General features: G+C 36.2%; 1 long non-coding RNA gene across 3 annotated transcripts in view; it reads left to right on the top strand.

Annotated features, from left to right (window-relative positions):
- Positions 1 to 3,466, top strand: part of LOC142483676 (uncharacterized) — a 7,255-nt gene extending 3,789 nt beyond the window's left edge. For all 3 annotated transcript variants that reach the window (XR_012797415.1, XR_012797416.1, XR_012797414.1), the window contains exon 3: positions 3,366 to 3,466. This is a non-coding gene — a long non-coding RNA (uncharacterized LOC142483676). The remainder of the gene's footprint in view (positions 1 to 3,365) is intronic.
- The last annotated feature ends 2,731 nt before the right edge of the window (positions 3,467 to 6,197 follow it).

The following is a 6,197-nucleotide window of genomic DNA, read 5'->3' as shown; positions in this document are numbered from 1 at the left end:
ATGGTCCGTGTACCACGCAGCGGTGGACCGCATCCGCGGATCGGTGCATCATGGAGATGCCGTAACCGCAGATGCCACAAAAATTTCGATTCTGGATATACCTGGACCAAATACACCTGGCACATTCCTGGACTTATGGGATTAACAAGTTGGATATTATGGATTCAATAACTATTCATTGGACATTGATACATGTTGCAAATGTTTTTCAATCCCTGTTTGTATTGCACAATTTTGGATGTATTACACTAATTGACACAAATATTGAAGATACATAGCTCATTGTGCTTTAAAAATATGCACTCAATATACCTCCGCTCCATTAGGGTGCGCTGTTGCAGCTCCCATACATGTGCCTCTCTCTATGGTACTACTCAGATTTGTCTTAAACTATATCTGCTGCTCTTCTAAATATTAGTGGACATTAGTTACATCAATCCCCTCAATAGTATGTGATAAGTGATTATGGGCATCATCACTACTTTTCCAGCTATTTTTGTGACCGCCAGTACATGGATCAATAGACACACTCAGCGCGCATGCGCGGTGTGCGGTCCAAGCTGACACGCACTAAAAGGTGCAGCGACGCCTTGCATATCATTATACAGACGTAAATACTGGGACGCTGCACTTAGCACATGCGCAGTAGACACATATATAGAAACCATTATCTACAAGCTGCACATGCGCACACTACTCGCGTGCCAGTCTGACACGCAGACACGGAAGATCAGCAGTAATCTATTTTAAGCACCTGCAGCTGCTGCCGCCCTCATCCGTTTTTGGCGCGAAAAACATCCCTACATAAACAGCATTCAGCTTTAGTTCCCTCACCACTCCTAGTCAAAGTCTCTGGACGAAACGCGTCGGAGTGGGGGTGCGAGGCAGGACCCCTGACCCATTGGCTCACGTAACTATGCTACCCAGCACTTATGCACACCATTTTTCTGGACTGTGACCTTCATTTTTGCATTAGGGGTACTGACTATTAACACAAGGTTATGTAATAGGCGTCCATTAGGTATTTTTCTATATATGCTATTTTACCAACTCCATTACTCTACACACCTAGGGACTTTATTCCATCTCACTACCTTTCCTACATAGGATTTATGCTGAAAGTATTGGTCAAATCATTGTATGCTCATGCAGATGTGTGATGCCTGGTGATTGTCATATATACTTTGATCAGTCCACCTTCTGGTGTGTAGTGTGAATCATCCTTAGCTTTGTATAGGTGCCTTTTGAACCCAATAACCTATTGTGATTTATTCTGATTTACCCCAGTTTTGTTTGAGTCACTATCCTACTTATGTATAGGGTTGACAATGTATGTCGTTCCCTAGTGTTGCTTATTAGTGTTTTAGGGTAGCAACCGTGACAGGGGTCAATGCCTCTTTTTTAAGTGTTTTTAATCATGTACTGTTTATTCAATTCTTTTTGCATTGTGTCAAATAAATAAATATATTAATCTTTTGCATACCTGAGTGCTCCCATACGGGTTACTTTTTTCTCTTTTCATCTATATATATATATATATATATTAAAAAAAAAATTATTATTATAAAGGTGTTGGGTATTCACTGCTGTGCTTCTGTACGATGAAATCCGCACATTTACATGAATACATTTGTCCTCTGATGGTGTTTAAAAATGAGCTGTGATTGCTAGGAAAACATAAATGTATCAGTCTCTATAATTATTACATTAAATATTTATACGCACATATATTATTCACTACAATATTCTCTGATTATTCCATTTCGTATGCATCTTTCTCTTCCAAAGGCCTGTATTATTTCTGAAAAGCTTTGTTATTTAAGGAAGTATTATTTTTACAGCCACTATACTCATGTCTATTTTGTACAGTGTATTAATAGATCGAGAGTATAGATGATCTACAACAAATTTGCGCAAATGCATGCCAGTTAAGAATTGGTTGGTCATGAGTTCCTAATGTCAACAGATTTCATGCAACAATGCAAACTTCTTGCCAGTTTATATTTACACATTGAATTTCAATTCCCAACATATTTGGCGCAGAATGCAATTCTGTAATATTGTTTTATTTATTAATGCCATTTCTACATATATTAGCATAGAAAATATCTGTACCCCTGAGAAACTGAGAAACCAGTTTATTTAGATAAAGCAATTGCTTTAATTGTCTGATTCACTGGTCCATCGTGATCTAGCAACCATACGCTTACTTCAAATCCTCTCTCTGTCCCTGTACCTTAAAAAAAAAAATATATATATATAGCAAATGGCAATATTACTGTGTAATTTGCATGTCATTATATATATAATTTATCATTCTATAAAAAAAAGTTCTGGCAGATTTATTAGATTGGAAAAACACACACATGAGCAGGAAATGAAAACCGGAGTAGAAATGCTAGAGAAGATTACTTTAGATGCAGAAAGCAGGTATTGTTTGAACAAACATAAATGACAGACATCCTGTGATAGATCCTGATGTTCCATGAACAGCTCTGTTTTATTTATTATGCTTATGTAAATAATATTCTAGTCATGTGCTCATATTAAAATGTTTTATGATGCAAGATCTTTACTCATGCTCCTTTTAGGTTCATCATTAAATCACAAAATGGGTTTAAACTGATGTGAAGGGGTCAACTCATGTCTATGTTGGCATAACTAATTACTTTAATAAGGCATTAAATCATCTACAATGATTAGTCAAGACAATTATAAGATGTGAAAGCATCATAGAATCCCAAATCTAACATTGGTGTGCGTCTTTCTAATTCCATTGAGCTCCATGCTGAAAATGAACAGTTTGGCTGTCCAAGCTTCTTCTACAGCATTCTGGAAAGTGAAAGATACTGCTGCAAACTTTACTGCGTATTACAAAAAGTATCAATGAGTGTGAACTGTTTGCAGCTGTCATATTGCCTCTAGTCTAGGTTTAGGAGCCTAATCAAACCTATTCCTATTCTTCTGGATCCCGTTACCAAGATGGTTTAATGATTTATTTGTAGTAAGATAAATAAATAAATACAGCTATCTTTTATATACTGTCCTATTATCTACTTATATCACAGCCTCTACCTCTGTCGCAGCTCACAGCCTTCATTGTCTATGCACTTAGAATTTCCAGTTTTAGTCCTTTTTACTAACTAATACTGTACTTCACTTTCTAAATGTGTTGTCTTCTCAGCATGTGTACGGTTTGCTACTTATATCTGAAGAAAAGATATTGAACATGTCTTAATTACTTGATTTGTAGTTACAAAATAGAGCTCATTACTGTAACTTGTAGGCATGTAGAACAGAGTTCATGATGGAATAAAAAAAAGAAACTTAAAATGTTTATTTTTCATTTTTTTTTTTTATTGAAGATATAAGGAACCATCCAGATCTCTTTCCAATGACTGCTTGGGAACAACACGGCCTGTAATGTCTCCAGGCTCGTCAGATTATACACTGGATATACGAATGCCAGGGATAACACCAGCAGAGGTGAGGAGTAATTGTTGTTCATATTGTGCTATGATATTGGGGGAAAGAGAACACCTGTGAAACAATGAACGGGATAAGGTCTCCGGTATGGTTAGCACAAAAATAAATGTAGATTTACAACTTTGGTAAGGATGGGCGCAATTACTTCTACAGTATTACTTTCTTACCACTTCATTGCAGCAGTTTTCTATCAGTGTGTTAACATTTTTGTCAGAAATGACTAACAAATACAATATGTATTCACAAAGAGAAATTATTGTTGAAAAATAATCAGACATTTTTTGTATCATGTGCTTTTCACAACTGTATTGTATAGTCTACAAAGGTATAGTTCAATTTCTTGCAATTTTTTTGTTGCAATGGAGCAATCCATGCAATATCCTGTGTTAAAAAATAAAAAAAAACATTTCTTTAGTATTAAATTATGCTTACTAAAAAACTATTTTTGAATTCACTTGTTAATGCCATTTTTAGTGAGTTTTAATATAATGAGCATCCTTTGATTTCTATAGCGGGTTTTAGCACACATCCCCAGCAGTGCAAGATTTTTTTGTAACACTTTCCTGTGTGTGATCATTTGTTACCAATATCACCAGCAGTTTGAGCTGTAAACTGTAACAATAGATAATGTTATCTTGGTAATAAAAGGATACATTGTAGCTGCTGAGTTACACGGACTGAAGGATTGATTGAAACTGAAAGGCAGCTGTTTAGTGAACCCTGGGAAGCAGGATTTTGCTGATCAATCATGGGAGAACCAATCAATCATTCATTTAGGTAATTTGTTTTCAATAAAGGTAATGAAAGTGTCCATATATTTATTTATTTAAAGTACTGTTTGGATTGCCTCTTTAAATCTTAATCATGTAATCATTCATTTAGATGATTTCTTGCCTTACAGGAATCCTTGTTTTTAATTGTTGTGCCCAGCCTTTTAGAAGCACTAATGTTCCATTTTCAGTCTGTTTTCCTGTTATACGTCTGAATTAAATTAGCTCTAAATAACTAGCCTCTCATTACCCCTTCTGCAATAATATATTCAGTAGGAAAGTTTCGAGCACTACATTTCATGGTGAATTGTTTTTCAGACTGCTCGGCGGGAAGTAAAAGCAGCAAGATGTGAAATCTTATATGGATTTTTAAAATAAATCAGTTCTAATAATATTTTTCAATTCTTAATACCATTTTTAATGAGTTTTTAACACATCCTTTGATTTTCTATAGCGAGTTTAGCTCACCTCCCAAGCAGTGCAAGATTTGTGATAATTTGTTGCCAATGTTCCCAGCAGTTTGATCTGTAAATTGTAACAATAGATAATGTTACCTTGGTAATATAAGGATACATTGTAGCTGCTGAGTTACACTGACTGAAGCAGCCATTATGTTGGCCAAAAAATCCAGGATTTTATAACAGGTGCACCAAACAATTGCCAGCGTAGAATGTAGAATTATACATTGTCACAGGCTTTACATATACAAATAAGAAGAAAACAAGTGTGTGTGTGTGTGTGTGTGTGTGTGTGTGTGTGTGTGTGTGTGTGTGTGTGTGTGTGTGTGTGTGTGTGTGTGTGTGTGTGTGTGTGTGTGTGTGTCAATAAGAGATGGTCCTTTCCCTCTGAAGGGATGCAGAGGCTGAGATGGAGAAGCCTGTTGTTATGCTGCAGTAGGTGATGATGACTCATTGTTGCAGATGGAATTTTTTTTTCCTATTGATAAAATAATAGGGGTTTCCATTAATGTGGAAAGAAATCTGGAGGCGTGTAAGTTTCCCTATAGACCTTCAGCTATCGCACAACGAAATAAGTGCAAGACCATAGTAGGCTGCACATAGTAGCATATTAATTGGATCAAACAACCCCCTCTGTGCAGCAGTGGCACATGATGAACAAGTTTCTCTTCTAGAAGTTATACAGAAGCTGATAGCAAGTTATCTCCAATATTGTTAGTCTGCAGGCACGTTTAGCTCATTAATGCTTCTTGGATGATACCTCACTTGGCCAGCAGCATTTTGTTCTTTAGGTTATTGTTATTGAACCAACACCGTACATTTTTGATTAGCTCTGATTCACTAGTAATGTAGATGGTCACAATGGGGTTTTTTTTTTTTATAACTTTAAAAAAAAAATATATATATAATGTTGCCATGACCTATTTAAGTTAAGGTGTATGATTTCTCTTTCTGTTTTTAATTAGATGAAAATCTTGGACAGGTTATCTAATTAGATTACTAATTCTTCTATAAGTGCATGCATTTTCGGCAATCATATAATTCGTTGTTACCTAGCTTCCTTCTACTAGTGTGTGCAAGATTATTTCAGCATTTAATTCTTCAGAACCCTCTCTAGCGTGTGTGTGTGTGTGTCTAGTGTTGTGGTATGGCCTAAATCACAGTATGAACGCGAAGCCTTCAAACAGTTAAGGGACCGAACTTGCTATAAGGAATTGGCTGCTGATCCGACAGACAAGTTCAAAATTGAACTTGACACAATTCTCAGTGAAGCATGTGCCTTGGGTACAATAACATCGAAAAATAGAGACAGTCTGGTCACGAAACATCCGACGACTGCTACATTCTATTTATTACCCAAGATACATAAAAGCTTAACTAATCCACCAGGAAGGCCAATAGTGGCCGGTATCGGTATCGGTAGCTTACGTGAACCTATTAGTAAATTCCTGGACCCCTATTTATGTCCAGCGGTTGAAGCATT

This window comes from Ascaphus truei, unplaced genomic scaffold, assembly GCF_040206685.1.
Source record: "Ascaphus truei isolate aAscTru1 unplaced genomic scaffold, aAscTru1.hap1 HAP1_SCAFFOLD_3539, whole genome shotgun sequence".
In the NCBI taxonomy this organism is placed as follows: domain Eukaryota; kingdom Metazoa; phylum Chordata; class Amphibia; order Anura; family Ascaphidae; genus Ascaphus; species Ascaphus truei.
This window is presented reverse-complemented; position numbering and strand designations above follow the sequence as displayed.